Source organism: Macaca nemestrina, chromosome 10 (genome assembly GCF_043159975.1).
Source record: "Macaca nemestrina isolate mMacNem1 chromosome 10, mMacNem.hap1, whole genome shotgun sequence".
Classification (NCBI taxonomy): domain Eukaryota; kingdom Metazoa; phylum Chordata; class Mammalia; order Primates; family Cercopithecidae; genus Macaca; species Macaca nemestrina.
Window position 1 is genome coordinate 79,207,203 of NC_092134.1, and position 12,898 is coordinate 79,220,100.

Below are 12,898 nucleotides of genomic sequence, written 5' to 3' on the forward strand. Positions count from 1 at the left end.
GGAGCCGCGCTCCCGCGGTTACTCACTCAGGGAGGGGTGAGAACGCGCCAGTACCCGGGGAGTGAACAGCCGCGGCGGAGGCGCGCAGGGAGAACGCCTGCCTAGCGTGGGGCCTGCTCGCCCGGAGGCGCCAGCCGCGAATATATGGCCCAAAGCCGAATGCAGTTGTGCTGGCCCAAAGCCGAATGCAGTTGTGCGCAGCTGGGTATGCAAATGTACGCAAATCCGTGCTGCCCGGCCTGGGCTAAGTTGCGAGCGGAGTCAAAGGGTGGGGGAAGCGGCACAGGATTGCTACTGTTCTTCCGCTCCCAGAGGAGTTCAGACGCAGTGCGGGAGGGGATGCAGGGGGAACAAATGCATCTTCCCTGTCCTGACCGTCCCACCTCAGGACCGTGACAATCTATTGGGACAAACGTGGGTTCCCTCCATGTCCTCAATGACCTTGTTCCCCCACGCCCTCAGCCCCATCCTGCGTAAGATGCGTGCAGGGGGAAGGGCCCTGGCACCCAGAATACCTGAGCCCCTGTTGGTCAGAGCGTCCTTCCTTCACTACGAGCGGGAATGAGCCGCAGGGTGGGTAGATGATCCCACACCCGACCCGGTCTCCCATAATTACCCCTCCCCACAGCCAGGGAAGGGGTCGTCCGGGAGATCTGATTTATTTCATCTCTTCATTGTGACCCGTCCTTCTGCCTCCCATCCGCTTGAGAAGTCCCTCCAGAAGTCTAACCATAGTCACACTTGCTATTGTTTCTGTTTTATTTTTCCGGGTGGTTTAGTGAGAAGATTATTCCCAAAGTCCCAAAGGTTGGGTTCTGAGGGTGTGGGAGTGGGGCCTGGGCATCAACTCCGCCCCCTCTCCCCCACCCAAGGACCAAGGAATAAGTCCCTACCCAAGGCACGAATTGGAAGGGAGTCTGGGCTGTCATCTCCCGGCTCTGGCTTTTTCTTTTCTTTTTTTTTTCCCCTTGCCGACTCTTCCCTCAATGGCCACAAGGGGTCTTCCTTGCGCTAAGAATGGGAAATCCGGCGTTAGGTTTGAGCGCTGGGAGGGTGGGGCGCCTAGCGAGGCTTCCTCTCCACGGTTTGCGAGCGCGGAGACCTGCAGGCGTCCCCCCACCCCTCCTCGGTGGCTTCATTCAGTCGCAGACGACTTCAGCTCTCTCACCCCACGCTCCAGACGGGAGATTGGTATTTCAGGATCTCCTGCTCCTTCACCTAAGCCTATGGAGCAACCAGAGGACTGTGAGCCGAGACAAGAATTCGGGCCAGACATACAGTAGGCGCTCAATAAATGCTTTTCAGATGAATGACAATGTGGCGGTGTCCTGTTCAGAAGCTTGGGAAGGGAGGAGACGACTCGGGTGAGTTGAGCAGGACACCCCTCCTCCCAAAGCAAGAGGGTGCCAAGAGGCGGCTCAACTGCCTAGGAGGGAAACTGAGGCCATCTGTGGGACTTACATATTGATACAGCAGGGGAGGTCCTGAAGTGACAGGGGCAATTAGAAGGGAGGGGTTAGCCAATCAGAAAGCTGTCGTGGATTGATCTGATGTCGGAAGGCGGGAAAAACGGAAGATCCAGGCCCCTAAAGGGAAGCCTTGTTAGAACGGGGAAATGGGATGTGAGCGTGGAAAAGGGGCTGGAGATTTGGATTGTTTAGCTCGGAAAAGGAAAGTTAAGGCAACCCCTTTCTCCTGTGAGGGCAGAACTTGTTAGGTTTAGCTGAAGCTGCAGCAGGAGGAACGGCGGTCGGACCCCAGGAAGGACTTCCCCGTTGGAGTTAGACATGGGGGCAGAGGGTGAAGGGGTGATGACGTCGTTCCTGGGGTGGGAGGTGAGTTACCTGAAACCGTCTTATAATGGGAACCCGTCAGGGGTGGTGGGGGCGGGAGATACAGTTAAGGGTTAGATGCAGTGGGTGGAAGCTTAGGTGAAGTCGGCTGCCCTTCCCCCAAGGAAGCGGCTGCAGGACCCGAGAGGTGGGAGGTTCCTGACCAGGTGCTCTCACGCTCACTGCCCACCTGGAAGGACACCTGGGTGGCCCTGCCACACGCCCCCACCCAGGGCTTACAGGAAGTCCTTCCCCAGCCGGATGGGGCGAGGTGTGTTTGGATGAACCGTAGCCTCAGGCTGCACCCGGTGACCTCCTCGAAGACCCTCACACAGGCTCCCGTGGCAACTCGCCAGTCCCATCCCCTAGCTTTGGCGCATTCAGGGCCGCTCCTGAAATGTCCTCCCTGCAACCCTAGAAAAGGCTCCTCTGGGAAGCTTGCCCTGCTCTCGCCAGCCTGGTCAGAAATCCTATGGCTCTTCTACTTTGTTTCTCTGGGTGACTTGGGTGAGCAGGAACCACACCTTGATTAGCACATAGTAGGGATACCAAATAAAGTTTTGGGTGGAGGCCTGGTTTAAATCTTGCACTGTTCTGGTCGTGTGACCTCGATTTGAAGCCCCATGTGCTGATCCGTGAAATGGGTACTTCTGTCTTGCTCACTTCTTGGGCTTTTTTTTTTTTTTTTTTTTTTGAGACAGAGTTTTGCTCTTGTAGTCCAGGCTGGAGTGCAATGGCACGTCTCAGTTCACCGCAACCTCTGCCTCCCAGGTTCAAGCGATCCTCCTGCCTCAGCCTCCCAAGTAGCTGGGATTACAGGTGCTTGTCACCACGCCCAGCCAATTTTTGTATTTTTAGTAGAGACAGGGGTTTCACCATGTTGGCCAGGCTGGTCTCAAACTCCTGACCTCAGGTGATCTACCCGTCCCGGGCTCCCAAAGTGCTGGGATTACAGGCATGAGCCACCGCGCCCGGCCTTCTTAGGCTATTTAAAGGACTATGTGCCTGAAATAAGGAAAGGGAAAGCATTTTGTTTTATGCAAATGCAGGCCATGCAGACACCCGTGTGCTCAGGGGTGGGTACACCCACATTCACACAGGTTGAATCTCTTGGAGGGGCTAGGTCCGCGTCTCTTGATTTTGCAGTCAAGCAAAAGCTGGAGACGGTAGGCAAGAGGGCCAGCTAGGGAGAGCTAGCTGTCAGATGCCAGAGAGGGAACCCAAGAATGCGAGGGGTGGTCCCCAGAACTGGCTAACCTAGACCCAGGATCTCATTCTCCAGGGCGGGATCCCAGTTCCCTGGAGGATTCTGGGTACAGGCCAGTGGGCCCGGACCCTGGCGCAGAAACACGGGACCGAAGACCTCGCTGTGGGAGCCCCGAGTCGGGGCTGCCCGGCAGAGGGCGCCCAGGCTGGCTCGGGCACAGCCCTCTTTGGGTGCGGCCCGCCTCCTGTTGCGCCCTCTGCGGGCCAACAGGGACACTATCGCGCTGCCTGTCTTCTGTGGCCACAAAATGGGCGGGGTTCTGCTTATTCAGGGTCTCTTGGCCACGCCTCTCCTGCAGAAGCCTCCTGCATCCTGGACCCTGGAACTCCCAGCCATGCCTGGCTCTATCTCCTCCACGCTTCAACTCCTTGTGGAGAAGGGAGCGCCTCTCTATCCCTCAAAAGGTGAATCCAAGTACCAGGTTTCCTGCCCAGCTCAGCTCCACACTCAAGCTCCACTGGGAATGATGATGAGAATAATCCCCCAGCAGCGTCATGCTTAGGGTATCTTTTTTTTTTTTTTTTTTTTTTTTTTGAGACGCAGTCTCACGCTGTTGCCCAGGCTGGAGTGCAGTGGCGCGATCTCGGCTCACTGCAAGCTCCGCCTCCCGGGTTCCCGCCATTCTCCTGCCTCAGCCTCCTGAGTAGCTGGGACTACAGGCGCCCGCCACCGCGCCCGGCTAATTTTTTGTATTTTTAGTAGAGACGGGGTTTCACTGTGGTCTCGATCTCCTGACCTTGTGATCCGCCCGCCTCGGCCTCCCAAAGTGCTGGGATTACAGGCTTGAGCCACCGCGCCCGGCCTTTTTTTTTTTTTTTTTGAGATGGAATCTCGCTGTGTCTCACAGGCTGGAGTGCGGTGGCACGATCTCAGGTGACTGCAAGCTCCGCCTTCCGGGTTCATGCCATTCTCCTGCCTCAGCCTCCCCAGTAGCTGGGACTACAGGTGTCCGTCACCACGCCCGGCTAATTTTTTTTTGTATTCTTAGTAGAGACGGAGTTTCACCGTGTTAGCCAGGATGGTCTTGATCTCCTGACTTCCTGATCCCCCCACCTCCGCCTCCCCAAAGTGCTGGGATTACAGGCGTGAGCCACGACGTCCGGCCAGGGTATCTTTATATCCAGATTATGGAGGTTTAAAATTCAGCCTGCGTGCTCCCAGCTCCCTGGCTACTGTCTCGTCCCAGCCTGTCAGTCCTTCAAGGATGTCTTAGCTTGGGCATGTTCCAGCCTTCTCATTGGACCCCCTGCCTACCGTCTCTCCTCTCCACTTACCAAAATTATCTTTCTAAAACACAAATTGGCTGGGCGCGGTGGCTCAAATCCTAGCACTCTGGGAGGCTGAGGTGGGCGGATCACTTGAGGTCAGGAGTACAAGACCGGCCTGTCAACATGGTGAAACGCTGTCTCTACTAAAAATACAAGTTAGCTGGGCATGGTGGCCTGCGCCTGTAATCCCAGCTACTCGGGAAGCTGAGGCAGGAGAATTGCTTGAACCTGGGAGGCGGAGGTTGCAATGAGCCGAGATGGCACCATTGCACTTCAGCCTGGGTGACAGAGCCAGACTCTGTCTCAAACAAAACAAAATAAAAGCAATAACAAAAAAACACAAATCAGTGTAGGTCACTATTTTACTTTAATCTCCAGTAGATCCCCATTGCCTAGGAGAAAAAAGGTCCAGACTCCTTCTTAGCTCATTTCCATCTTCTATGTTTGGCCAAATCTAAGCCTCTGATCTCATCAGATCACCTCTTTGCCTACTCGAAATTCTCCAAACACATCCTGCTCCCTTTCCTTTTCCTTTCCTTTCCTTTCCTTTCCTCTTTCCTTTTTTGACAGGGTCTTGATCTGTTACTCAGGCTGGAGTGCAGTGGTGTGATCTCAGCTCAATGCAGCCTCAACCTCTGGGTCTCAAGCCATCCTCCTGCCTCAGTCTTCCTAGTAGCCGGGACTACAGATGTGCTCCACTGTGCCTAGCTAATCACATCCTGGATTTTGGTCTTTATTTGGTAAATTTCTACTCATTCCTCAAGGCCTAGTTCAAATATCCCCTTGCTGGGCATTCTTTTCTCTAACACCCCCAGGAAGCATGTTTCTGTGCCCCCATGGACTTCTTTGTACTCACCTCTTTTTTATGACATTTATGCTGGGGCATTATCTGTTCACAAATTGGTTCCCCGCCCCACCCCCACCACCACCACTAGAAGTTGAGCATCGCTAGGTCCGAGTCTGATTCTTATCCATCCTGATACATACTGGGAATCCAATCTAGAGCTGCTTGGCCAAGGACCCACTGGTGCCTCAGCCCCAGATTGGAAGAAGTGGTGTCTCATGTCTGCCCCAGGCCTAGAACATGGCAGAAATGCCTCTGCCTGTTCAAAAACTGACTGGACAAGACAGTTAACTCATTCCCTCATTCCTGGGGTGAGCCTCTGCTTCCCTCGTTTCTTTCCAGGAGATCAGCCATCCTTTCTTTCTCCTTGCTGTTTGCTCCCTTCCCTGCTAGGGGGCAGGTACTCCAGACCCTCTGGGTTCTAGGAACCTAAATTTAAGTCTGATCCAGAGGTTTATTTCTTAAGAGCTCAGAAACCGATGGTAGGGGAGGCTTCTCCCCTCTGCACAGTCCCAAAGATTCCCCACTGATTCTTGGACCCCACTCCAAGTCAGCCTCCCCACCCCAGAATTTACCTAGTCCTTGCTTGTCTAGCCTGGGGCTTGGGGGCAAAATCATAAATTTGGGAGACAAGAGGCGAGATAAAGATCATTTGTTGAAAATGATGTCATCAATCATTTGCTGGGGAGAATACATCTAAGAATTCCCCAAACCTGGGTGCTCAGATGCACCCCCTCAAGCTCCCTGTTATGCTCCCCTACCCCAATGTCCCTGGCCTCCCTGGTCAGCTGTTTTCCTGGGCTTGAGGTTGCCTGGTCATTTTTGTTTCATTCTTTCCAGCCTGCATTCTCAGAAAGCCCTCAGGCCCTTTCCTACCTTGGGAGGGTCTCAGGATGGAGAATTTCATCCCCCACCCTTCCCAGCCCACACTAATGATCATATTTCTGAAAGAGCCTGGAGGGGAGATTCCTAAACTCCTAGTTGTAGAGTTTCAGGCTGAGGATGAACAGATAAATAATGGCTTGCCAAATTAATTAATTATTTTATTAGCCTGAGTAATTATTAATCAGGTAATTAATCACCCAGTTGTGCACTATGAATAGTAATTATGTGGTTGGGGGTGGGGGACGACAGTGGTGGAGCAAGTTATGATTTTAAGGTCTGGCAATGTATGGACCTTCTCTTGGTCCTAGGAAGATTTTGGAGGATTTATGGGCTCCATCTCTCCCCTCAGCCTCACACCCATGCTTAGAGATTAGGAACAGAATGGGATCTACCTGGATCCTTTTGCAAAGGCAGACATCAATTTCATCCTTCCCCTCTTGACTTCCAGAGTTCAGAAGGATGGAGGACATGGAGGCAGGGACGTGTACATGGAGATGAAAGGAAAGTGAAGAGAACGTGCACTTGTGAGTGTGTGTGTGTGCAAGTGTATGTATGTGAGTGTGTGGTGTGGGTGAATGTGTGAGTGTGTGTGTGTTGGGTGTGTGAATGTGTGTATGTGAGTGTGTGTGTGAGTGTGAGTGCCTGAATGTGTGTGAGCGTGTGTGTGAGAGTGTGTGAATGTGTGTGAGTGTGCGTGTGTGTGTACCAGGGTGAGACTGAGACAGAAGCAATTCCTAAATGTGCCAGATGTCTCCACAGCCTCAATTTGGTCATTTGATATAAGAGAGCAATGCTGGGATTCACTAAAAATGTTGCCTTTGAACCTGATGTTTTGGAAGGTAGAGATGCCACCAGAAGCAAGGAAAAATAGAGGAGGCTGAGAACAGAGACAGGAGGAAGTGCAAGGCGAGACAGGAAATAAGGGGAAGAGGGAAGGAGGAAAAGTAGAACCGGCTCTTTACCTTTGAACTGACTTCACGTTTTTGTCTTGCTGGGCTGGGTGGTGTTCCCTTCCAGGCTTTCTTTTCCACACTCCCCATCCTACTCAGGACCTTCTCTCTTCGGAGATCTGGAGTGGGCTCCACCTTCAGAATCTTTCTCCTTCAGCTATTTCCCAAGACTCTGTGTACTGCCCTGTACGGTTGGAAGGAAGGGAGTGAGGATAAAAAGAGATGGTGAAGTGATGGCAGGTTACACTTGCCCTTGACACCAGGAAATCATTCTGCAAGTCCCACCTCCATGCCTCCTGCTGTTTGGAGATCCCATCAACTCATATCCCTGTGTGGTATCCCTTTGGATAACAGTAAGCTCCTGTCTCTCAAGGTGCCCCTTCCCCCAGACCTCCTTTTCCCTGGGCCAGGTGCTCCCAGGTTCCCTTCCTTCCCCTGCTCACTTGGGGAGGGTCACTGATCATGCTTTTAAGCCCCCTGAGGCCCTCTGCTCATAGCCCCTTTTACTTTCTGTTTATGGTAAATTTCACCCTTTATTTACAGTGGGTCCTGCTTTGTTTATGACCTGCTTGAGGTCAGTTTTATTTTTGTATCTCCAGTTCCTCTCCCATGCACTGTTTGTTTATGCCTCCTCTTGGTGCCCCCTTTGCAGGCTCTTCCCCAAGACCCCACTCTGAGAGGGCACAGGGGAAGGGGAAGGCCTGGATTTGAGAACCTGGGTCCTGCAACTCCAGGAGATGGTTGGGCTAAGGAGGGGCGGAGGGGTGGCCGTGGTAGCTCCATCTCCTGGGTCTTACATCAAATGACCAGTCAAATTGAGGCTGTGGAGAAATAGAAAGATACCTAGGAAGAGGAAGGAACTGGAGGTGGCCCCTAGGTCCTGAGAAGCATTTGCATAAATTGGCCAGGGAAGAGGCCCTCACATGCCCGGTGCCACCTGTTTGGGGCTCAGGCTGCTGTGAGAATATGGAATCTCCATGCTCCTCAGGCCCCAGTCCCTGCAGGGCCTGTCCACTGGGCATCCCTGTTCAGTGTATCCTCTCAGCAGAGCTCTGGGGGCAGGGCAGGGGGTCAGACTCAGGGGCAGCTCCTGACATGACAGAGCCTGCCATGAGATAAACATGGGGCCTGGAACCCAGCCTCTTGTTTGGAATTCTTGGTGGCTGGGGAGGGTGGTGGTATGGGGAGGGAGTGGTTGGTGGGAAAATGAGTGGAACGGGGAGAGCAGACCTCATGGAGGGCCCGTGCTGAAAGAGGAGACCATAGCCCAGCGCCCTTGACATCACTCGGGGCCTTGCTAATGGCTCTGGGGAAAGGGCTAGCATCCAAAGTCCCTTGAGATTGACTTACCCTCTTATGAAATCACCCAGCACCCACTCTGAGTAAGCACCTGATGGGCACTGGGGAGGGAAGAATGGAGGATGGAAAGAGCTGTGGATTCTCAGCACCTTAGGGTAGCGCAGCTGCGCTCACAAGTTCTTCCTCTCTGACTTCCACCTCCGTCTGTAAGGGATGGGGGCGTAGAGAAGGTGGAGTGAGAGTGGCTCAGATTTCTTGCTCTTCCCTCCAGAGTCTCCCTGGGAGTTGTTGATCTTCAGCCAGGTTCTGAGCGTTATCTAGAAGACACTCCAGGGAACCAGCTCCAGCTCTGTTGGAGCCTTATCTTGTCTGCAGACAGACTCAATTAACCTCTTCTCGCCCTCAGTGCATGTGTGGAGGGCATCTTCCTCCCATCCCTGGTGGCCCTGCTTTCTTTTTCTTTCTTTCTTTCTTTTTTTTTTTGAGACGGAGAGTCTCGTACTGTCACCCAGGCTGGAGTGCAGTGGCGCGATCTTGGCTCACTGCAAGCTCTGCCTCCTGGGTTCACGCCATTCTCCTGCCTCGGCCTCCTGAGTAGTTGGGACTGCAAGTGCCCACCACCACGCCCAGCTAATTTTTTGTATTTTTTAGTAGAGACGGGGTTTCACCGTGTTAGCCAAGATGGTCTCGATCTCCTGAGCTCGTGATCCACCCGCGTTGGCCTCCCAAAGTGCTGGGATTACAGGCGTGAGCCACTGCGCCCGGCCTGGCCCTCCTTTCTATATGTCTCTAGGGGCATCCCAGATATTTCTCCATCTCCATGTCCTCCCCCTCCCCACTATTTCTCAGGCTAGGACACCTCTGGAAAGGAGATGTCTTCTATTTTCTCTTGCTCCTTTCCCCTGAGCTAACCCTACCCTGCATCCCTGCTAAGCCCTTCTTAGGATCTTCCCTTCATCTCTCCTCTTCCATTCATCCTTTCCTTAGAACACAGGCACTCTATGGCCAGGCACAGTGGCTCACTCCTATAATCAATTCCAGCACTTTTGCAGGCCGAGGCTGGTAGATCACTTGAGGTCAGGAGTTCGAGACTAGGCTGGCCAACATGGTGAAACCTGTCTCTACTAAAAATACAATAATTAGCCTGGTGTGGTGGCACATGCCTGTAATCCCAGCTACTTGGGAGGCTGAGGCAGGAGAATGGCTTCAACCCCGGAGGCAGAGGTTGCAGTGAGCTGAGATCGTGCTGCTGCACTCCAGCCTGAGCGACAAAGTGAAACTCCGTCTCCAAAACAGCAACAACAACAACAACAACAAAAACAAAACACACACACACACAAAACCCAGGCACTCTAATTCCTGACTCCTACTCCAAAACCTCTCTGGGGCCTATTGTCTATGGTTCTTTTATGGATTTCACAGTGGTACCTCTTCTCCACTTGGTCCAAAGCCTCAGCTTTCCAGGCTGCAGAGGGGAGAAGAGTGTGTAGTTCTTCCCATTGCCAGCAGAGAGCAACACACACACAAAACCATGCAGAAGGGTTGGGAGGTCGAGAGGCCTGGAGTGGGACCACCCTACTGAGAGGTGGGACAGATGACACTTGCAGCCTAGGGACTGCCTTAGGAGCAGGATAAGCAAAATATTTCTAGGACCAATAAGTGGGGTGGGAATCTCTAGTTTTTAGCCTTATTTACAAACTCTGTAATAGCTAATAGTATCAGCTACTTTTTTTTTTTTTTTTTTTTGTGAAATGGAGTCTCGCTCGGTTGCCTGGGCTGGAGTGCAGTGGTGCAATCTTGGCTCACTGCAACCTCCGCCTCCTGGGTTCAAGCAATTCTCCTGCCTTAGCCTCCTGAGTAGCTGGGACTATAGGCGCCCACCAACACGCCTGGCTAATTTTTGTATTTTTAGAAGAGATGGGGTTTCACCATGTTGGCCTGGCTGGTCTCGAACTCCTGACCTTAGGTGATCCACCTGCCTTGGCCTCCCAAAGTGCTGCAATTACAGGCGTGAGCCACCGTGCCTGGCACAATATCAGCTACAATTTGAGGCAGGCACTTTATATAACACATCAAATTCTCAGCCGGACACAGTGGCTCACGCCTGTAATCCCAGGACTTTGGGAGGCCAAGGCAGGTAGATCAGGAGGTCAGGCGTTTGAGACCAGCCTGGCCAACATGATGAAACCCCTAAAAATACAAAAATTAGCTGGGCATGGTGGTGTGCGCCTATAATCCCAGCTACTTGGGAGGCTGAGGCAGGAGAATCGCTTGAACCCGGGAAGCAGAGGTTGCAGTGAGCCAAGATTGGGCCACTGCACTCCAGCCTGGGCAAAAGAGCGAGATGCCATCTGAAAAAAAAATTATATATATATGTGTGTGTGTGTGTGTATGTGTGTGGTATGTGTGTGTGTGTGTATATATATATATGTTAAATTATCAAAATAACCATGAGGAACTATTATGTCCATTTTACAGAAGGGTAAATTGAGGCCGAGGAAGGTCAAATCATGCTAAATCATGTGCCCAAGATCACACAACCAGGAACTGGCAGAGGTGGGATTCAGTGGTCCTTTCGAGGTGGCCCATGCCTGAGGGAGTTGGCCCCCTCCCTCCCAGTCTCGATATAAGGAGCCTGGAAGGGGCCCTTGTGGCGCCCAGGCAGCCCTCTCCTTCTGGCACCCAGCAGGCTTCAAAGGAGGGGCTGGGAAGCTGGGCGGGGGACCCCTGCCTCCACAAGCCTCCCCCAGCCTGGCCAGATGCCTTTGGGGCCTGGAGACAAGGGGCAGAGAATGGGGCTGCCATAAACAGTGTCCGGCTGCACCATGAGGCTGTAAAACCAGCCCAGCAGGGCTGGAATGTGGAGGGATCTAGGAAGGATTTTCCGGTGGGTCTGGCCTGATAGCATCTTTGGGGCCTGGGGTCAAAAGGGAGCCCACCTCCCTTCCCTCCCTCTTCCCAGCCATCCTGCTGCCGTCTCCTTTCCCCTTCTCCCACCTCCGTTGCTGCCACTTCTCCCCCCGTCTTCCTCCTCTCTTCTAGAGACTTCTATCATGTTTCTGGAGCTGTGTCTAAGTGTCTCCACCCCTGCTTGGTCTCTCTTGGCCCCTTCCTCTCTGGCAGGTGGTGCAGCACCCACTTGAATCTGTTCGCCGTGTAACTTTGGGGCTCCTCTGCCTTATTCCCCCTCATCTGTAAAATGGGGAATAATGAGGCACTTATCTCAGAGGCTAGATGAGGTAAGATCTGTAAAGCACTTAGGACAGTGCCTGACTCATATTAAATACGATCTAATTGTCTGTTAATGTAATAAATATCAGTGTGTCTGTTTATTCCAGTTTCTCTTCCCTGCAGAGGGATCTGGGTCAGCTGGTGGGCTTTCCTCTACTTATTCCTTCTCACGACCTTCACTTGGGTCCAGGAGGCGGCTGGTGGTGCGACTCTAAGGACAGGATGAATGCTGGACATCCCACCTCCCACCAGGCCGGGCCCCGAGTCTAGCTTTGCAGAATCAGGCTGCCATCCCTTCTGTGGCCAGCAGGGGGCAGCAGATGCCCGGACTGTGACCTCCAGGAAGGGGTGTGCGCTCACGTGGCCCTGCTGAAGGCCGAAGACAGCGATGGGTAGGGCCCAGTGGTTGTGTGTCTAGGTTAATTTCCAGGTGCCTCGCTCCTGTCCCTGCGCTTCCATGTGTGAGGATGAGGTGGGGAAGGGGTGTCTTGCCTTGTTACCCATGTTGTGACATGTACAGGGGCAGTTGTATGTTTCAGCGTCCTGTGGCCCAAAGGGACTCAGTGATTGTCTAATGGGCCAATCCCCTTATCTTCAGCTGGGGAGGCCAAGGCCCAGGGAGGGCAACGTGCTTGTTTAGGCTTGCACGGTGAGCTTGTGGCCGAGCTTTCAGACGCTTACTGCACCGCTCTTACTGGTGTGTGTCTGTGAGTCCATGAGAAGTGGGTGTGTCTGCTGTGCCATACAGAAACCCAGGTCTCAGAACAGGTGCCTGCTTCCTCTGACCCCCACTGCTGAGGCTAACTCCTGGAAGAGGCCTTGTCCTCCCCTTCTCTGGCTTCCTTGTCTCTCTGCACCAGCCTCTTCTTCATGGCCCAACTGACCAGCTGAATGAAGGATATCCACCTCCTTCCCTAGAATCTAGGTGTCTGGAGACGGGGGCTCTTGTAATGATAGTGAAAGCTGCCGTGATTACTACCGTGGTCAACCTTTGTAGAGTAGTCATTGCCATGCATCAGATCATTTAATTACTTAATCCCGCATCAATCTTTCAAGGGAGGCACTCTGGCTATTCTCATTGTATCCATGAGGAAATTGAGGCACAGAAAGGTCGAGGACCTTGCCCAAGACTGCACAGCCAGCAGGCAACCAGGCTGTCCCAACCCAGCGACAAGTACTAAGCAGGATGGATCCCATGTGATGGTGCTAGCCATACCCCCAGTAACCACCTCTGGCTGCTTGTAGAATGCTCAGCATGTGCCCAGCACTTCTCATTTGATCTTGACTGCTCACAATAACCCTGTGGCATATGTTTTATCTTC

At 53.0% G+C, this 12,898-nt stretch overlaps 1 long non-coding RNA gene across 1 annotated transcript; it reads right to left on the minus strand.

Annotated features, from left to right (window-relative positions):
- Positions 1 to 1,132: 1,132 nt before the first annotated feature.
- On the minus strand, positions 1,133 to 8,535 carry LOC112425265 (uncharacterized). Its single transcript, XR_003016327.2, has 3 exons — positions 8,397 to 8,535; positions 7,059 to 7,230; positions 1,133 to 1,224 (listed from the first exon to the last, which is right to left on the minus strand). It is a non-coding gene; the product is annotated as an uncharacterized lncRNA (long non-coding RNA).
- Positions 8,536 to 12,898: the final 4,363 nt, after the last annotated feature.